The sequence below is a fragment of the Meles meles genome, chromosome 10, assembly GCF_922984935.1.
Source record: "Meles meles chromosome 10, mMelMel3.1 paternal haplotype, whole genome shotgun sequence".
NCBI classification, from domain to species: domain Eukaryota; kingdom Metazoa; phylum Chordata; class Mammalia; order Carnivora; family Mustelidae; genus Meles; species Meles meles.
In genome coordinates this window covers 63,431,244-63,452,006 of record NC_060075.1, presented here as the reverse complement: position 1 = coordinate 63,452,006, position 20,763 = coordinate 63,431,244, and the positions used below count along the sequence as shown (strand labels likewise).

General features: G+C 37.8%; 1 pseudogene; it reads left to right on the top strand.

The window, feature by feature from the left end:
• Positions 1-12,131: 12,131 nt before the first annotated feature.
• On the top strand, positions 12,132-14,071 carry LOC123951522 (annotated as a pseudogene).
• Positions 14,072-20,763: the final 6,692 nt, after the last annotated feature.

The following is a 20,763-nucleotide window of genomic DNA, read 5'->3' as shown; positions in this document are numbered from 1 at the left end:
TCACTTGTGTGACTCCAGGTCTACACTGTATAACACAATGGCCACCAAGCAAGTGAAACTCAGCTACTTGGAAATGAGATGTGCTGTTGAAGTGCAAAATACACAACAGACTGTGAAGACTGAGAATGGGAAGAAAAAGTGAAGTATCTCATTTGTAATTTTAATATTGATTATATCCAGAAACATTTGGGATTTATCAGTGAAATGGAAGGGTTTATTACAATTAATTCCTGCTTCTTCTTACTTTTGTATTAACTACTAGAAAATTAAAGATTATGTATGTCACTTACATTTGAGACTTGCATTATATTTCAAATTGGCAATGGCGCTGTAGAGGATTCTCATTCACGTTTCTGTTCTTGGCTTACATTTTATAAGAGCTACGATATTCCTGCCTATAACACTTCTGAGTACAATTACGGTCCCCCACGTTGTTCCCCTTTCAATATTTCCATCCTATATTTTCCCCAGTTTGTCCTCTGTTCATGGTGTTGTATCCACAGCGAGGTCTGAAACATCACTAAAACTGAGAATGGGTTGTGTCTGTTTCCTTAAAGTCCTGCAAAAGGCATACTCACAGCCAGTAAGGGCTTTTGAGATGCCAGCTTGCTGATTATTGTCACCATTAACTAAAAAGACAAATCCCTTAAAATAAAAAATTTAAAAATTTAAAAATAAAAAAAAAAAATGCCCTTACAGGCTGTGAGTATGCATTTTGCAGGACTTCAAGGAAACAGACACAACCCCATTCTCAGTTTTAGAGGAGTTTCAGACTTAGCTGTGGAACAGGTTAGTCTATCATTTTTTAAAGACTACTGCATAAAAATTGGGCTATAACTTGCAACTCATTCAAGATTCGGTCACAATTTGGCATGAATGCATTCTAATTTATAAACGAGATTACATTGTTTCTCCTCTGTTTTGATATTCTCAAACTCTCAAAAATATGTAAACCACAATATCACTAACTGTTCTGAAGAAAAACTAATTTGCATGTGACAGGAAAAGTGTCTTAAGGAGACACTGTCAACTTATTCTCCAAGGAAGAAAAGCTAATACACCACGGAGCTAGTAAGCATAAGTTTCAGGGTCCCTCATTTCCATGTCTCTTTCAAAAATCTGAATGAATACAGTAGTAATTCTGAATACTTTTTCTTAAAGACATCTGAAATTATTTTAGCCTCAGGTCCTATGAAATCAAGAACCACTCCAGATTCTAGGTTAAATCACTTTTTTCCCCCAGATAACATAAAGCAGTCAAATTCCTATATTTAACTACAGACTAACTTACCAAATTCTATTCATATCAATGAAAAACAAAACATTAAAATGCATGATTTGCAACATTTTCATTAACAAAAACCCCTTGGGTTATATTTTCCTTCATGACTTTGCTGTTTAATATATCTGATATAATAGGATTTTACAAAAATAGATGAGATTGGGGTTAAAATATCTGATTCAAATTATTCTGCCTTTCACATCCTGTATAATTTGTGACAAGTATGACTTGCTCACTTCTTGTCTATTTTTACACAAATATACAAGATCATTCTAACATATGTTAACATAAAAGGGAATCTTCGCATTATAAAAATGAGATCAGGGATGCCTGGGTGGCTCAGTTGGCTAAGCCACTGCCTTCGGCTCAGATCATGATCCTAGGATCATGGGATCGAGTCCCACATTGGGCTCCTTGCTCAGCGGGGAGCTTGCTGCTTCTCTCTATCTGCCACTCTGCCTGTGTGCTTGCTCCTTCTCTGACAAATAAATAAATAAAATATTTTTAAAAAATGAGATCATACTGTACATATTATTATAAACATATTTTTTCATTTAGGGAAATACCACGTAAACCCCTCCAGGCAGAAGATCACTTTCACTTTCTGAATAAATGCACAGCAAAAATTTATCATGAATTTGGTCACTATCCCATGATGGAAAAGATGAACAATGTTGCCAGAAACATGTCTACCCCCAGAGAAAGATTTATTGTTTTAGTCATCACTTGTCTCAAGTGCTCAGTATTTTTGTGTCCACCTATTTTAACATCTCACATTTGAGGTCCCAGACTCCTTCAATCATGCTCACAGAATACTTGGTTGTAGCTAGAAGCACTTTTGCACAATTTTGTTCTATTTTAGGGGTTATGTTTATAGAGTTTAGGGTTTTTTTAATTTTTTTTTTTTTTAGAGTTTAGGTTTTACTTATTCATAGTTATTCCCACTGGCAATTTATGCTTTATGTTGTTTGACTTTTGCTGTCTGTGTTTGCATAAAAGCCATGCCAATTCTTCTGACCTCAGCAGCCGTGAACAGACAGCTCTTCCAACACCTTGCACCCTCACCGACAGGGTATGGATGATGTACTGATTTCCTTTCCACTCTATGGTGAAGAATGCTTCCCCACTAATATGGGGTTTTAGATTGGGGAACTTGGTATAAATTTTGTCAGCCCATTTTTCTGTGGTTTGAGAAAATAAGTAGCAAGGCTGAGGAAAAAGGAGAATCACAATGCAGCGTCAAATCTTTGTACGGCGTTTGAAATCAGTTCTCCATTCAGTGCGTTTTATGAAATGGCCTGTACCAGGACATACTTGAGGGGTTACTCACTGTCATGGGAGTAACCTCGAAGACATACATGGTTTCTCTCAAGTTGATGGTGTGGTCTTCGAGACTTCTCTCTTGATTTCTCTGAGTCCACCTCTTTCAAGTTCTCCCCAGTGAGGGGCGAGAGGAGGGGATTTTATAGACTAAGACGGTTTTATTACTGTGTACAATTTCCAAAGCTGTTTTTTAATTTCCCTTCACCTAACATATATATTTTATGGTATTTTTTATAGTTGCAAGAACCAAAACTTATTCCAGCTACTTAGAGAAAAAAGGGAGCTCAGTAAAAGAATAATAGTGTCTTTCACAAGATGGGAGATGTAGCCCAACAATGAAGCCCTAAAGAAAATAAAGGGTAAGACTAGCTCTGCAGAAGGTTCTGGATCTGTGGGGCTCCTACCTGGTCTAAGGCCTGCCCCTAAGTTTCTTGTTCCCCAATTTCAAATTCCCAGGAAAGCCTCAGGACTGGCAAAACTTCAGTTTGGCCCCCAGCCTTGAACATATCAGTGTGCCTAAGGCAATGATGTCGTATCACGCTAACAAAGCTACTACCCGAGACTGCTATAGAATTTTGTGGGGCTCAGTACAAAATGAGAAGGTGTGTTCCTCTGTTCAAAAATTAAGAAGTTTAGGGCACCTGAGTAGCTCAGTCATTAAGCATCTGCCTTCGGCTCAGGTCATGATCCCAGGGTCCTGAGATTGAGTCCCACACTGGGGCTCCCTGCTCAGCAGGAAGCCTGCTTCTCCCTCTCCCACTCCCTCTGCTTGTGTTCCCTCTCTCACTATGTGTGTGTGTCTCTCTGTCAAACAAACAAATAAATAAATACTTAAGGAAAAAAAACAAAATAAAAATTTAGAAGTTTAAAAGGGCCACAGCAGGGTATTAAAACAGGTGGAGGGACACCTAGGTGACTCAGTCATTTCAGTGTCTGCTTCGGCTCAGGTCATATCCAGGGGTCATTGGCCTCTCTGCTCAGTGGCGAGGCTGCTTTTGCCTCTCCCTCTGCCTCTCCCTCCAGTTTGTGTTTCTCTCTCTCTCAAATAAATTAATAAACTCTTTAAAAAAATAAAATAAAAATAAAACTTAAAAAAATAAAACGGAGTTAGAATCGTATAAAACTGTAAAAGTCACACGTCCAGAAAGCCAGCCCTGGAAATCATGGATTCTGCATAGGTATGTGGTAGATGGGGTAGCAGTGGCCAGAAGAAGCTACCAAACAGAGGAGAAAAGGGGAAAGTACAGTACACTGTACCTGCCATACCATTATTTGAAAAGAAAGCCAAGGGTACTTCTGATACTTAACCTTTTGTAGCTGATACTATCCCTGATGTTCCAGAGTCTATGGCATCCTCAAAAATGTTGTCTGACCTCTCCTTCCACATCATTTTTTTCAAGTAGTTGTATATGTATACATAATAAAACAAATTATTTGAAAAAGTAATGAATACTGCAAGCTCTAAATTTCATTGGATTTGAAATGCATTTCAATAATACAATAATAAACCTAACAGGATAAGATTTTAAGAAAAAAGAAATTAATGTTTGTTGAAAATATACACATGGGTAATTAATATAGACAACCACCATGACTCTTCCAACTTTTCTTTTTGTTTGCAATCATAAATTAAAAAGTAACAAGCAATGTAATTCCCTGTACTACACACACAATTGGCACACAAATACCATGTGTAAAAACATGTGATCTTTTTTTGCATGGAAAATGCCCTCGTACCTTGTCATCTTTCTAACCTGTATTGGATTGATGACAATGCTACTCGTAGGCCATAATGTATATTTAAAATCTTACTACATTTGTTATGAAACTCGTATCACTCTCACACAAGTATGCTGATAGGAAAGGATGAACAGCTCCTAAACCAATTTCATCAAACTCAGGATGTTAATTTTGCCTTTTTATCCAAAACAGAGTAAGAAACACTGTATTTTCAACCAATCTTCCATATGTTATCAATAGTCAGTTTCAACAATTTATCCTGTAACTAAATTTACATCTTTAAGTGAGGGGATTCCAAATTTTGTATGACTTGCAGTTATGACTAATCTTGAAACATGACATGTTACGATATAATGAGAGAGCAATTTATTTGTGCCGTCTGTAACTTAGCCCTCAAGTCCAAATACTCTGAATGGTTTATAGCCAGTTCAACCAGACTAGTCACTAGCAGCCCATTTAGATATCACGACAATGTCAAATTGCCATAAAAGTTTCTAAACACTCACTCCCAAAGTCTATATTTATCTCACCCTAAACAGTTTAACAGTTTTCTGTCAACCGCCATTTTATGGCTATTTCCTCAGTGCACCCTCCTGGTATCCAGCATCTATGTAATAAAAATCTTATACTAGATAGATGTAGTAGCATACAACACCAAAAGCAGAAGAGCCGAATAAAGCAAGTGTCACAAATCAGTATCTGGAGGTAGAGAAAAACCATTCTGAAGACTAGCAACTGAACTTTCCAGAAAATGTCAGATCCTTGGATGGGAGAGGCAACCTTAACAATGTTCCACCTGCTTTTCTAGTTCACTCCAATTCTGTTAAATATTAGACATTCTTTGGATTAATATTAATGTCTGCTATTTGATAATCCTTATCCTGCATTTGATAATCCTTATAAACCTAGTAGACCTCAACTTCGCACTCAATCCTTTTTTACTTCTTTGCTCTTTGGAACCAAAGCCCAGGTTTCTCCTTAATAACCATCAATGTTATAGTTTTCTCCTGGTGCTTCTGATGGTCTTAAAGTTATAAATATTAAGTGGAATGGAACATGAGAGCCACATTTAGAAGGAACAGAAGGATTTCTAAACAAAGATATTAAATGGTTTGTCCACAGAAAGGTGTTTGTCTACTCTAAGTCCCTCAGGGACACCTCTGTCGGATACATAGCCCTGAGGCACATCTGAGAGAAGAAAGAAAAATCCCAGGCTTCAGGGGATTACTGATAATACCAGCTGCCCCAGCTACAGAGTAATACAAATTAATATCCCCATTTAATTAGAGTTTAAATTCAAAATGTACTGTAGATATTAATGTAGAGGGAATACAAGATCTGGAAATAGGAAGGCATTCTTTGGGGACTAAATTATTAGTTTCATATTAATTGACATGGGTTTTACTACATTCAAAACAGCAACTAGTAAAATAAGAACTTTAATAACTGAAAGCATATTGCAACACTCAAGAAAATCCTTTAAGAGATCTGATACTGAGAATTAATGTGTAATTTGTTGTTCCATTAATTCATAGTATTGAAATACAAGCTTTAGTATATTGACAATAATCTGTTCATCAGAACTGCTAATGCTCCAATTCTCAAATGTGCCAGAACAGGTAAAATAATCCTTTGTGAAGCTAGTTCTCTAAGAGAAGGCACTGTCCTCAACTTTTCTCATTTGGGCTGTTGATACCTGTAAATGTTCAGGCATATAATTAATTAGTAAGTCTTGCTCTCAGTATTGGATTCATACCTGGGTTCATTTACATGTTCTTTCTTTCTCTTCTACCCATGCTAGCTCAACCTACTAAGTAATGACATCTTTTGACCTGCTATTAAGTTATGATTAGTATTTTCTATTATGAATTAGAGATCTATTTTTCTGGTTTCAACAGAAATACATGCACATGCAGGTATTTGGGGGAAAAATGCAATAATTTAATCTCTTATTAAATAAGATTTCCCTGGAAATCTCTTTAATTTAATCTCAAATTAAATAACCTCTTAAATTTCTCAAATAATTTAATCTCTTAGGGATAATGACTGCATTTTGGTATACATTTTTACATAAGTTAAATCAATATCATATTTTATTGTATCTCCAATTCTAATTTCCACCTCTCCTTTCCAACAAAAGCAGACTATAACATACTTTCTGTAGTGTATACAATACTAAGTATTTTTTTAGGTCATTATAAATAAATTTTCCTCAAAAAAACTATAAATCCCCCCATATTCTTAAAATATAAAAATAAATGTGACAAATCTATATATCTATTTTTACTTATTTGACTTTACTAATTTATCAGAATGTGGTAGGCTCTTTTGAGCTAAATAATTAGCACCCAAAAACTTCCCCACACTGATATGATTTGCTACTCCTTCTCCTGGTTTCTTCAAGAATTCCATGACCTATGTAACTTTTCTTAAATCTCTCATTTTTTTCCTTATGTTGTTTTGCTTTTGCTATTGGAAAGACTCTCCATTGATAACATTTCTGATCCTCAACATTACTGACCAAATTATCGTAAAACCAATTTGGATTCTAATGTGTTGGTCTTTTCCTATTTGCCAACATGCCTCAGATTATTCATTTCTTTTTTAAAAATCTTCTTGATTTTTGTTTTGAATTTTAGACACAGATCATTGAACGAATCATACTCTTCAGTTTATGTCATGCCATATTATTAGTTGATACGAAACCTCTCACATATTTTTCCTCCAAACTTTTAGTTTTAGATTTCAATCCCCTGTCACCCTCTAACCACTTTCATGTTTATTATGTATACCTTGATAGATTTATGTCTTTGAAAAACACATGTTATTTGATGCATTATCAGAATTATTTATTAAAAAGAAGTGTGCCATAGTTTCCTACTTATTTGCTTCCCTCCACTCACGCCTGAATTTCAAAAATCAATTCATAAAACCAAAGTACATCTAGTTCTTTACAACTGCCTCTGCAGCTATTTCTATCTCTTCTTATATACCCATCCTTTGCGTGATGGACACCTTTTCTGTCCAACTGTTCCTGGGAGCACAAGCAGCACTGTAACTGAATACATTTACACAAGCTCCCCTGTGGGTCTATTAAGCACTCTGCCATCTAAACAGAATAACGTTGCTAGGGTTTAAGATTCTGGCATGCTAAATTCCATGAAATGCTGTCAGATTCCTTTCCAGGGAGCCTATATTAGTTTACATATATCCAAAAGTGCATAAAGACTCCCTACTTCCTAACTAAGAACTCAGTTTTCTAATGTGTAAAAATTTATTCAGCTTCAAGTAGTATGTCAGCTATTTTAAACTACAATTCTTTCATTACTGATGAGCTTGCATTAGCCATTGTTTATATACATACGTTCATATATTTTACAAGTTTTACTCATTTTTCTTTTGGGTCATTGCCTTTATCTTTTTGATGTCCATTAGTTCCCTCAGTACGTCTGGACATTTCCTCTTGTCTTTCTCAGCTTGGTCTGCTACAACAAAATACCACAGACTGGGGGGCTTAAACCACACACATTTCTCCCTCACAATTGGGCTACCTGAATGCTAGTGAGCTAATCAAAAACATTTCTAAAATTTCTCCTAATTCCTATAGAAAATAAATTTCAGAAGTGTGTTCTTCCTCTAAATGTTCCAGCTGACTCAGTCAAAGTCTGTCTATGGTTACAGTTTTCTGTTCATTCTTCATCAAATGAGGAGTGGTCTACTGATGCCCAGTCATTACCAATGAAGTATGGTGTGTGGTCTGTCCTTGCTCTTCTGTTTTTTTTTTTTTTTTTGACATCAAATAACTTTATCCACTTTCTTGGTGAACAGAGACCTTGGAAGAAGTCTTTGTTAGCCTCAGATGGGACTGTCACAGGCTTACTCAACAACCACTTAACTTTTTAACAACACATGAAATATATGAAAATCTATAATACTTATAGATTAATACTTAATATGAACTGCTATAGTTTTACCTCTTTGATCATATTTTATCTACAAATATGGTAGAGTAGTTTAAGTTTCATACCACTGCCTTCCTACTGACCGTTGTTTTCTAGAACTTTAATTACAAATGAGTATAAAATACTGGTATGGAGACAGGCACAGAATGAGGACAGTAGCCCTACTGCTGTTTAAAAGCAGCACCATAAGGCAACCAAACAGGTAAGGTATAACTGTCATTACCTGTAGATGACATGATACTAGACACAGAAAACCCTGAGCACCTCACCAAAAAACTATTAGAAGCAATAAATTCAGTTAAGTCACGGCATACAAAATTAAATATGCAAAAATTTGTTGTATTTCTATACCCTAACAACAGAGTAGCAAAAACAGAAATTAAGAAAAAATTACATTTACAATTTTAATTGCACCAAAAAGAATAAAATACCTAGGAATTAACTTTTGAAATTGGAAGACTCGTACACTTACAATTGTAAGACACTAAGAAAATAAACTGAAAATGACACAAACACATGGAAAGATATTCTATGCTCATGAATTGGGAGAATATTGGTTAAATGTATACAATACCCAAAACAATCTACAGATTCAATGGGATCCCTACAAAAATACCTACAGCATGTTTCACAGAACCAGAATAAACCTAAAGTTTGGATGGAAACACAAAAGATCCCGAATAGCCAAAGCACGCGAGCACAACAACAAAGCTGCAGGTATCACAATCCCAAATTTCAAGATGTACTACAGAACTATAATAATCAAAACAGTATGATACTGGCACAAAAACAGACACACAGATCAACAGAACAAAACAGAGCCCAGAAATAAACCCATGCCTATACGGTCAATTAATCTACAACAAAGGAGGCAAGAAGACAATGGGGGGAAAGACAGTTTCTTCAATAAATGGTGCTGGGAAAACTCGACAGAAGCATGCAGAAGAAAGTGGACCACATTCCCACATCATTCACAAAAATAAACTCAAATGGATTAAATATCTAAATGTGAGACCTGAAACCATAAAACATACAGGCAATAGTCCAACATTGGCCTTAGCAACATTTTTCTAGAAAGGTCTCCTCAAGCAAGAGAAACAAAATCAAAAATAAAGAATTGCAAATACACCAAAATAAAAAGATTTTGTGCAGCAAAGGTAACCATAAATAAAATGAAAACGCATCCTACTGAACAGGACAAGATATTTGCAAATGATACAACTCATGAGAGGTTAATATCCAAAACAATCAAAAAACTCATACAACACCAAAAAATAATTTAAAATTATGCCCAGTTAAAAAAATGGGCAGAGAACCTGAAGAGAAAGGTTTCTAAAGAAAATGCAGAGATGAACAACAACACAAAAAAAATGTTCCTCATACTACATGAGTGGCAACAATGCCACTCATCATAAGGAAAAAGCACATCAAAACCACAATGAGATATTACCTTAAATCTGTCAGAATGGCTACAATCACAAAATAATAACAAGTGCTGACAAGCATGCAGAGAAAAAGGAATCCTCATGCACTGTGGGTGGGAATATAAATTGGTGCAGCCACCATGAAAAACACTCTCTAAATTCCTCAAAAAATTAAGATTGAAAATACCATATGGTGCAGTAAATCTATTATTGGTTATTTACCCTCCCCCCCAAAACCTCAAAAACGCTGATCTAAAAGGATGTATATGCATCCCTATGTTTACTGAAGCATGCTAAGATATGGAAGCAAGCTACAATTTCATCATTAGATGAATGGATAGAGAAGATGTTGTATATACACACACACAACAGAATACATGTGTGTATATATATGTATGGTGTGTGTGTATATATAACAGAATATATGTATATATAGACACACACATATATATACATATACATGCATTCATACATACAGATAGATAGATATACACACACCCATATACCATTCAGACATAAAACAGAATGAGATCTTGCCATTTGCAAAAACATGGACACATCTAGAAGATATTATGCAAAGTGAAAAAAGTCAGAGAAAGACAAATACCATATAATTTCATTTACATGTAGTATCTAAAAACCAAACAAAATACATAGAAACAGACCCATCAGTAGAGTGAACAACTGGTGGTTGCCCAAGAGGAGAAGGGAGAGATGGGCACAATGAGTGCACAGGAGTGGGAGATACCAGCTCCCAGTTATGTAATGAATAAGACACGAAGATAAAACGCAAATCACAGGGAACATAATGGTACTGTAATAGTGTTGTATGGTGACAGATGGTAGCTACATTTGTGTTGAGCAGAGCGTAATGTATACACTTATCAAATCACTCGGGTGTATACCTAAAACTAAAATAACTGTATGCCAACTCCACTTCAATTAAAAAAAAAATCACTAAGAAAGTAGGCAGATGGTTGTCCATCATTCTCTTCTGTCAAAACATTCATTTCTGAACTGGGAGAGAGGATGAATGGAGAAAAGTACATATGATCCTCCTTCACACCAAGACGTATGTTCCATTTCATGCAGTATGGTGCGAGCAGACTTGGCTTCTGTTCCAATTTTAGTTAGAATAGCCTTTCAATTAGTGGAAATTTTTCTACAGTCTATTAATAGCTCTTTATTTTTCATCCTTTTTCTTTTTCTATATGTATATTTTTATTTTGAGAGAGAGAGAGCAGGAGGAGAGGCAGAGGGAAAGAGAAAGAGAGAATACCAAGCCTGGTCCAGGCCCAGAGCAGAGCCTGACGTGGGGCCCAATCCGGTGACTCTGAGATCATGAACTGAGCCAAAATCAGGAGTCGGACACCTAACCATCTGAGCCACCCAAGTGCCCCTCTTTTTCTATATTTTTTTAAAGATTTTATTTATTTATTTGACAGATAGAGATCACAAGCAGGCAGAGAGAGAGAGAGGAGGAAACAGGCTTCCCGCTGAGCAGAGAGCCCGATGTGGGGCTCGATCCCAGGACCCTGGGATCATGACCCGAGCCGAAGGCAGCGGCTTAACCCACTGAGCCACCCAGGTGCCCCTTTTTCTATATTTTTATCTTAAGACTTTATTGTGAAGCTGGAGAAGACTAAGAAATAATTGATAGTTGTAGCCCCATTTTAAGTAATACTTAACAGGTGATGCTTTATTCATTCTTCTCCAACTAGACAATAAATTCCTTAAACCACAATTTAGTGCAAGATAACATATATAGTCTACCTCATTTTATTGCACTTAGCTTTACTGAACTTCAAAGATAATACTTTTTTTTTAATGAAGTTTTGTAGCAACCCTGCATTAAGCAAGTGAACCAGTGCCATTTTACCAATGGCATTAGCTCACTTCATGCCTCTATCACGTTTCGGTAATTCTCACAATCTTTTTTTTTTTTAAGATTTTTTTTTATTTATTTATTTGACAGAGAGAGACCACAAGTAGACAGAGAGGCAGGCAGAGAGAGAGAGAGAGGGGGAAGCAGGCTCGCCGCTGAGCAGAGAGCCCGATGCGGGACTCGATCCCAGGACCCCGAGATCATGACCCGAGCCGAAGGCAGCGGCTCAACCCACTGAGCCACCCAGGTGCCCCGATTCTCACAATCTTTTAAACTGTGTAATTATTATTTTATTATTTTATTTGCTATGGTGGTCTGTGATCAGTGATCTTTAATGTTATTACTGTGACTGTTCGTGGGTACCACAAACTGTACCCACATGTGACAACAAACTGACAACTGTTGTGTATGATCTGCCTGTTCCACCAACTGACCATTCCCCATCTCTCGTCCTCTCCTTGGGCCCCTCTGTTCCCTGAGACAATACTGAAATGAGGCCAATTAATAACACTACAATGGCCTCTAAATGTTCAAGTAAAAGAGTCATGTGTCTCTCACTTTAAATCAAAATCTAGAAAGGATTAAGCTAAATGAGAAAGGTATGCCGAAAGCTGAGACAGGCCAAAAGCTAGCCCTTCTGTGCCAGTCCAAATTGTGAACACAAATTTTTTTTTTTAGGATTTTATTTACTTGCGATACAGCGAGCGAGAGAGAGAGATCACAAGCCGGGGTGGGCAGAAGGAGAGGGAGAAGCAGCGTCCCCACTGGGCAGGAAGCCCAATGTGGAACTCAAACCCAGAACCCTGAGATCATAACCTGAGCCGAAGACAGATGCTTAACAGACTGAGCCACACAGGCGCCCCGAAAGAGGAGTTCTTGAAGGAAAAGTGCTACTCCAGTGGGAACACACTAAGAAAACAAAACAGCCTTACTGCTGATATGTAGAGAGTTTCAGCGACTGGATAGAAAGATCAAACCAGCCACAACATTCTCTTAAGCCAAAACTTAATCCAAAGCAAGGCCCTAACTCGCTTTAATACTGTGAAGGCTGACAGAGGCGAGGAAGCTGAAGAGAAGGTCAAAGCCAGCAGAAGCTGGCTCACGAGACTTCAGGAAAAAGGCCATCACTGTAACATCTAAGTGCAGGGTGAAGCTGCAAGGGCTGGTGGAGAAGATGCGGCAGGGTGACCAGAAGATCTAGCCAAGACAACAAGCATGCGTGGCTACACTAAACAGGAGATTTTCAGTGTAGACAAAACAACCTTGTATTTGAAGATGCCATTTAGGAATTTCATGCTGGAAAGGAAAAGTCAATGCCTGGCTTCAAAGCTTCAAAGGACAGGCTGACTTTCTTATTAGGGGCTAATGCAGCTCACTGTGACTTCCAAGCTGGAGCCAAAGCTCACCATTCCAAAAATCTTGGGCCCATAAGAATTATTCTTAATCTACTCTGCCTGTGTTCCAGAAGTGCAGCAACAAGGCCTGGATGGCAGCACATCTGTTTACAACATGGCTTACTGAATACTTTGAGGTCACTGCTGAAAAAAACAAAAGGACTTCTTTCAAAATATGACCACTCATTGACAATGCACCTAGTCACCCAAGAGCTCTGATAGAGAAGTACACTGACAGCACTGTCGTTGTCACGCCGGCTAACACAGTACCTATTCCGCAGCCCATGGCTTGAGGAGTACTTTCAACTTTCAAGTCCTATGATTTAAGAAACACCTTTCATAAGACTATAGGAGCCACAGACCATCATTCCTCTGATCGATCTGGTCAAGGAAATTGAAAACCTTCTGGAAGGAATTTCCACTCCAGGCGTCATTAAGAACCCGTGGGATGCATGGGAAGAAGTCCAAATATCAACACTAACAAGAGTTTGGAAGGTGATCCTAATCCTCACGGATGACTCTGAAGGGTTTAAGGCTTCAGTGGAGGAAGTAACTGCAGATCTGGTAGAAACAGCAAGTGAACTAGACTTAGAAGTGAAGCCTGGAGAGGGACCGAACTGCGGTCATCTCGTAAGATGTGAACAGGTGAGAAGTTGCCTCTTACAGATGAACAGAGAAAGTGGGTTCTTGAAATGGAATCTACTCCTGTTGAAGATGCTGGGATGAGAGTTGAAATGACAGTGAAGGATTTAGAATATTCCATAAACTTGCTTAATAAAACTGCATCAGGGTTTGAGAGGACTGACTCCAATTTTGAAAGAAGTTCTACGATGGATAAAATGCTATAGAACAGCCCTGGCCTACTACAGAAAAATCATCTGTGAAAGTCCGAGTCAACTGAAAGAGCAAACTTCATTGTTCTCTCTCTTTTTTTTTTTTTTTAAATAGCCACAGCCACCCCAACCTTTAGCTCTGATCAGTCAGCAAACTTCAACATCAACCCTCCACCAGCAAAGGAATACAAGTTGCTGAAAGCACAGATGATGGTCAGCATTTTTTAGCAATAAAGTATTTTTAAGTTATGGTACGTGCACTTTTTTTTAGACAGTGATATTGGACTTTTAACGGGTAACATTATACTGTAAACATAACTGATATGCACTGGGAAACAAAACATTAATGAGACCCACTTCATTGCATTTTCACTTTATTGTAGTAGTCTGGCACTGAACCCACAGCATCTCCCAGGTATGCCTGTATCCCTCAGAGCAATTAGTCTAGAGTTACACATGTTACTGGTATCTCCAAATTAGGTGAAAACAAAAATGTATATCTAAAGTATAACAAAAAAGGAAGGCATTAAAATGAATTCAGAGTACAGCTGGAGTTACAGAACTTGCCTTTAACTTCTCAGGCTCTTAGAGATAGTGTTGTTTTATTAGACTGAGTGGTTGGGGTTTATAAATGGGGCTATGATTTCTACACCTGTTCTCTTGAGAGCCAGAAAGCCATTTTTTTAAATCAAGTATTTATATAATACCTCTTTGAGCAGCTTGGGGTCTAAATGAATGGTTTTCTATGACGATGAAACAAAATTGACTTTGCTCTACCAGAAAATGTATAACCGACCAAAGAAAACACTAAAGTACAAAAACAGCACGATGATGGAAAAAAGAAGTGTCAATGGTAAAGAAAATAGCAACACTAAAAGCTCCCACGCTGTGGTCTCAGAAAAGTTTTATTTCCTGGGAGTTCTTAACTCTGGAGTGAAGATATAATTTCATATGCTTTGGATTATTTGAAATGTCCACAAAATCTTTTTGTTGCTAGAAAACACTTCTAGGGCATAGATCACCTGATCATCATTCCTGGTGTTTGTGAAACTATTAAACCAGCTCACCTTAAAAGGAGATACTTTGAGAAACAAAGGACAAGAGCTATGCAGGAACACCAATGCCAAGTGCAAAAAATAATCAAGAGTTCTTTATTCAGGCTGAGAAAATTTCTACAGACACAACTGAACTATGTCACTGTCCAAGAGTTGGTGTTCCAACTGTCACTGCTTATCATTGCCATACATGGTTACATAAAATAAGGACCAACGACTTTTCTTTAATCGCTATGTGAAATTTCTTCTTTTACACTTAATCTTTTGCAAGAGAATACAGGAATTCAGTTTTTCTGACTTTCCCAAAAATTCAGCACGTACTACTCTTTCAAGTTGCAACATAGATAATAAACAGCACGAGTTTCAGCCTAACTGATTTGATTCAATGGTGGACCATAAAAAAGCTAAGTTATGAAAATATGTATAGAGCTTATATTAAGCACAAAATGAATGGTATGTCTAACTAAAATAACTTTGGGTATAATCAACAAAGGAGAGCAAGAAGATGACAGGAGGTAACTGATACTACTAAAAAGAGCTTTCTTCAAACCACAGTGCAGTGTTTCACTCTAATAATTTTACACTAATAATCCTATAACTTTATACTAATAATCCTATAACTTAATATGCATTATTCTCACATTAGAGATAACCATAAAAAGATTCAAAGAGAGTAATGGAAGGGCGGCTGGGTGGCTCAGATGGTTAAGCATCTGCCTTAGGCTCAGGTCACGATATCCAGGTCCTGGGATCAAGTAGGCTCCCTGCTTAGCGGGGAGTCTGCTTCTCCCTCTCCCTCTCGGCCTGCTTATGCTCTCTTTCTGTATCTCTCTGTCTCAAATGAATAAATAAAATCTTTAAAAAACAAAAACCAAAGAGGGTAAGGGAATGGTTTAAGGTCATAGGTATTGCCTGAAGCTGTTTGCCCTGGAGTCTATACAATTTATTGTGGAAGGCACATCAGTCCTATATGGCAAAGGAAGCCGGGTGTTTAGTCAATAAGAGATTAATTGCACAGGGCCTTAAAAACTGAACAATAAAGATTTAGTTTTCATCATAAAAAATAGAGGTCCAGGGCGCCTGGGTGGCTCAGTGGGTTAAGCCTCTGCCTTCGGCTCAGGTCATGATCCCGGGGTCCTGGGATCGAGCCCCACATCAGGCTCTCTGCTCAGCGGGGGGCCTGCTTCCCTCTCTCTGTCTGCCTCTCTGCCTACTTGTGATCTCTCTCTGTCAAATAAATAAATAAAATCTAAAAAAAAAAAAAATAGAGGTCCAGCAATTTAAGGAATATAATGAATCAGTATTTTAAAAAAATTAAAACAGGGGCGCCTGGCTGGCTCAGTGGGTTAAGCCGCTGCCTACGGCTCAGGTCATGATGAGCCGTAGGGGCATCGGGCTCTCTGCTCGGCAGGGGGCCTGCTTCCCTCTCTCTCTCTGCCTGCCTCTCTGCCTACTTGTGATCTCTCTCTCTGTCAAATAAATAAATAAAATCTTTAAAAAAAAATTAAAATATAGGGTGCCTGGGTGGCTCAGTTAGTTAAGCAACTGCCTTCGGCTCAGGTCATGGTCCCCAAGTCCTAGGATGGAGTCCCACATTGAGCTCCCAGCTCTACAGGGAGTCTGCTTCTCCCTCTGACCTTCTCCCCTCTCATGCTCTCGCTCGCTCTCTCTCTCTCTCTCTCAAATAAATAAATAAAATCTTTTTAAAAATAAAATAAAAATAAATAAAAAATAAGGACGCTTGGGTGGCTCAGTCGGTTAAGCAGCTGCCTTCGGCTTGGTCATGATCCCACGGTCTTGGGTTCCTTGCTCAGTAGGGAGCCTGCTTCTCCCTCTGCCTCTGTCTGCCTGTGCTCGCTCTCTCTGACAAATAAATAAAATCTTAAAAATAAATAAATAAATAATAAAAATATAGCCAAACACTGAATTACTATGGTAAAAGGACAGAGAGTAACAAATGAGTAAGCCGTTTAAGTCATTAGATGGTCTACATAAGGATTAGAATGACAATGAAAGGGAGAATGCCCTATTTATGATCAAACAACGCCCATGAAGGTGTGTTCCCAATGGCTTGCCTAATCAGCTCCATTGCCCCAATCACCTTGATAAGAAAATGCATGTTCTGCCCGGTGATGGACACTGGAAGAACTGAAGCCAAGACTATACCCCCTTCCCACCATCGATGCTGGCGGGAGAAGCAGTTGAAGAGGAGCTGGCTGGCTGCCAGGGGAGATACACAAGCTTCTATGAGAGCAGCTGGAATATTACACCCACGGTTACTTTACTTCTACAAACAACAGTCTTAGAGGTGGGAGGGCCCTCAAAACAACCAATACACAAATTACCTCTGGTATGTGCTCACTCAGCCTCTTTTTGAGCACTTCCAGCTGTGATTCTCATTTGTGTGGTGGGGTCACTTCCATGGTTAGGATAGTCTCTCATAGTTCAGGCTCAAATAAATAGCAACAAGAAAAAGGAAAGGTCATGCCAAGCAAATACACTGTTTGGGCCTTGTCTGGATCTAGACTGGAAGAAATCAACTGCAAACAGCCATTTTTGAGATGACTGGGGGAAATTATGGGTTTAATATTTTTAAATTTTATTGGTAAATAGTGTTATGATATAGGACTATATTTTAAAAAGTCCTCTGGGATGGATATATACTAAGGAATCAATATTTATAGGTACAAAAATATAGTGTCTGAGGTTTTCTTTAAAATAATCACATACATACAACAAGGCACTGGGAAGAACTATAGCTTTCTCCGCACTTTTTGATAGATGTTTAAAAAAAGGGAATTAACAATAAAGAGTATGTGTGTATGAATACATATAATGAAGACCAGGTGTATACTCATTAATCTCACTTATACAGATAGATCCAAAGTGTTTCTAAGACTGCTGTTTAGATGTGTTTGTCTAAATTTTGAAGGTAACTCTCCAAAATATTTTATTTAATTTTATTTCATTTTTTCAATGTTCAATAACTATCTGTAAGTCCTAGAATTCTAAATGATTTTTAAACTTCACTTCTGACTCTATTTTATCACATTTCAACAGTATGTATGGTTTTATTTTACAATCACAGGATACATTAAAAATACATTTTAAAAATGCATGACAGAGTCTTTTATTAAACATAGTACTGAAAGTCCTGGTCATAACAATCAGACAAGAAATAAAAGGCACCCAAATTGGTAGGGAAGAAGTAAACTGTCACTATTTGCAGATGAAATGACATGCCATTACAAAAAAACCATAGAGATTCACCAAAATACTACTAAATTTAATAAATTTGCGTAAAGTTCCAAGACACAAAATTAATATATAGAAATATATCTCATTTCTATACACTAAAAAAACAGCAGAAAGAGTTAAGAAAAAAATGTTATTCACAACTGCATGATAAAGAATAAAATACCTAGAATAAATTTAACCAAGAAAAGTATATGGGCGGGGTGCCTGGGTGGCTCAGTGGGTTAAGTCTCTGCCTTTGGCTCAGGTCATGATCTCAGGGTCCTGGGATCAAGGCCTGCATCAGGCTCTCTGCTTGGTGGGGAGCCTGCTTTCCCCCCCTCTCTCTGCCTGCCTCTCTGCCTACTTGTGATATCTCTCTCTCTCTCTCTCTCTCTCTCTCTCTCTCTGTCAAATAAATAAATTTTCTTTTTAAAGTATATGATCAACTAAGAATATCCAATGGAAAAAAAGACAGTCTCTTCAACAAATAGTGTCAGGAAAACTGGACAGCAACATGCAGAAGAATGGAATTAGACCACTTTCTTTACACCATACACAAACATAGACTTAAAGTGGATCAAAGACCTTAACGTGAGACAGGAAACCATCAAAATCCTACAGGAGAATACAGGCAGAAACCTCCTTGACTCGGCTATAGCAACTTCTTACTAGACATGTCACCACAGGCAAGGGAAACAAAAGCATAAATGAACTATCAGGACCTCATCAAGATAAAAAGCTTCTGTACAGCAAAAAACAACCAACGAAACCAAAATGCAGCCTACGTAATGGGAGAAGATATTTGAAAACAACATATCTAATAAAGGGTTAGTCTCCAAAATCTAAAAGAACTTACCAAATGCAACACCCAAAAAAACAAACAACCCAGTTAAGAAATGTGCAGAAGACATGAATAGACAGTTTTCCAAAAAAAAGACATCCAGATGGCTAACAGACACATGAAAAGATGCTCAAAATCCTCATCATCTGGGGCGCCTGGGTGGCTCAGTGGGTTAAAGCCTCCGCCTTCGGCTCAGGTCATGATCCCAGGGTCCTGGGATCAAACCCACATCCGGCTCTCTGCTCAGCAGGGAGCCTGCTTCCTCTCTCTCTCTGCCTGCCTCTCTGCCTAGTTGTGATTTCTCTCTGTCAAATAAATAAAATATTAAAAAAAAATCCTCATCATCAGGGAAATACAAATCAAAACCACAAAGAGTTACCATCTCACACTGATCAGAATGGCTAAAATTAACAACACAAGAAAACCACAGATATTGGCAAAAGGAAACTATATGGTCTGCAGAGAAGGGGGAACCCTCTTGCACTGTTAGTGGGAATGTAAACTGGTACAGCCACTCTGGAGAACATTACGGAGGTTCCTCAAAATGTTAAAAGTAGAACTAAGTGGAGCACCTGGGTGGCTCAGATGGCTGAGCCTCTAACTCTTAGTTTCAGCTCAGGTCATGGGATCAAGTCCTTCATTGGGCTCCATGCTCCAAGCTCTGTGCTCAGCAGGGATTCTTCTTCTCTCCCTCTTCCTCTGCTCTCCCCCCCACCCCACTGCTCACATGTGCCCTCTCTAAAACAAATAAATAAATCTTAAAAAAGAAAAAATGGAACAGCTCTAGGATTCAGCAATTGCACTACTAGCTATTTACCCAAAGGATACAAAAATATAAATTTGAAGGGGCACACACACCCTGATGTTTATAGCAGCATTATCAATAATAGCCAAACTATGGAAAAAACCCAAATGTTCTACTGACTGATGAATGGATAAAGCAGATGTGGTATACACACACACACACAGTAGAATATTACTCAGCTATCAAAAAGAATGAAACCTTGCTATTTGCAATGACATGAATGGAGCTAGAGTGTATTATGCTAAATGAAATAAATCAGTCAGAGAAAGACAAATACCATATAATCTCACTCATATGTGGAACTTAAGAAAGAAACCAGAAGAATATATGGGAAGGGGGAGAGACAAAAAAGGAGAGATGGAAACAGCTATAAGAGACTCTTAACAATAGAAAACAAACTGAGGGTTGATGGAGGGAGGGGAATGGGGGATGGGCTAGATGGGTGATGGGTGTTAAGGAGGGCACTTTTTATGAGGAGCACTGGGTGTTGTCAGTAATAAATCACTGAATTCTACTCCAGAAACTAATATACACTATATGTTAACTACCTAAAATTTAGATTTAAAAAAATTTAACCAAGGAAACAAAAGGCCATGCACTAAAAACTGTAAGATACTGTTTATTTTAAAAATAAAGTGAAGACACAAGCAAATGGGAATATATTCCATGTTCATGGGTTCAAGGAGTATCATTAAATGTCCACACTATCCAAAGCAATCTACATTGCAATTCCTTTCAAAATATCAATAGGATTTTTCACAAAACTACAATAAATAATCCTAAAAGTTGTATGAAACCTCAAAAGATCCTAAATACCCACAGCAATCTTGAGAAAGAAAAACAAGGATGCAGGTATCACAATTCCAGATTTCAAGCTATACTCAAAGCTATAGTTATCAAAACTGTACTGTACTAACACAAAAATAGACAAACAGACCAATGGAACAGAATAGAGGCCTAGAATAAATGGCTATGCTTATAT